The following is a 1,335-nucleotide window of genomic DNA, read 5'->3' as shown; positions in this document are numbered from 1 at the left end:
AATATAAAGTAGATAGCTGTAATCCTTAGATTATAACCTTCATGAAAAAAATGGTTTTATGGTGGGTTACCATTTAAACAAATAAAAAAAATTGTGGGAACCAAGAACAAAAGAAAATTTCGAAAAATTTTATTCATGATAAAACATCACATTTTTCTAGTACTGCATCTTTCATCAATTAGTTTTTCCAAAAAAATAAATAGGTTAAGCAAAAAATGTTTGGTTCCATACTTTTTATTCACCTGGTATGTATAATATTATCCCTTTACTTTACTCAAAAAATGCCTAAAACATTGGAAAAACTTTTATACTTTTGGCACTTTGAATGGTATAATGTGACTGATTCGCAAACATCTTTTTTTTTCCCATTTTTTTTTGCTGTCAATGTTTCTATTATTTCTAATAAATATTAATTTACCTTTATTAAAAAATATACATCTTTTTAAAACGATATATGCTAAAAAGACGCATTATGAAGAAATTTTAGAAAATCAATCAAATGAGAAATCTAATTTAGTTTGTAGGTTTTGTAACACATTTTGCACAACACTGCCAAGTAGTAGCCTATACAGTGTGTCCCCGGACAGGTGAAACGACTCTTGCAAAAATAAAAAATTCTGGTTAAAGAGGTTGTAGCTACCGCATTTCCAATTACAATTTCAGACTAATATTACAAATGATGGATTAATGCCGAGAATAAAATTTTTAACGATTATTTTCTGAAAGGAGACCTCCAACTAACTAAAAATTTGATTTTCTTGTTTATTTTAAACTCTTGAAACAAAGTACGAATTGTAAATTAATCCTGTTCAAATACTCGTATTTTTTGTTGCTTAAAACCAGTATATCTYGCGCCATCTGACCGCCACTTACAATGTCGACATAAAAATAAACCCATCATCGCTGCAGTTATAACGATTTRAACCAGAAAATAGAAAAAACAAAACATTTTACGACTAAATAAGTCTTTACGTGATAATATTTTTTAAATACATTTTTAATAAATAGGTAGAGAACTTTAAGTCYAGAAGTGCGACACCTCTAGATTTCCTCCAATGAAATATTGCCTCTAGAAAGTCGTTCCAAAAGTGATTTACAGAGTTCCACCTTTGAGTAGAATAAATCTGCACTTTTACGCCATAACTAACCAAATTTTTCCAATTAAATAATTGCCTGAAACCCCCATTAATTACATCAAACAAGAAAATAAATCTTTCTCGGAAAATTAACTCCAACTTATCTTCGAAGTTAATCCAATATTTACAGCCTCTCATAATTTCAACATTACTTTATCCTTCTTTAGTGTTCATTCAGATAATAAAAAAGASACACATG

Source organism: Tribolium madens, unplaced genomic scaffold (genome assembly GCF_015345945.1).
Source record: "Tribolium madens isolate multiple individuals breed KSU strain unplaced genomic scaffold, Tmad_KSU_1.1 Scaffold_19;HRSCAF=116;Tcas5.2_LG9, whole genome shotgun sequence".
In the NCBI taxonomy this organism is placed as follows: Eukaryota; Metazoa; Arthropoda; class Insecta; order Coleoptera; family Tenebrionidae; genus Tribolium; species Tribolium madens.
The sequence above is the reverse complement of the archived record's forward strand: the minus strand, read 5'-3'. Positions refer to the sequence as shown.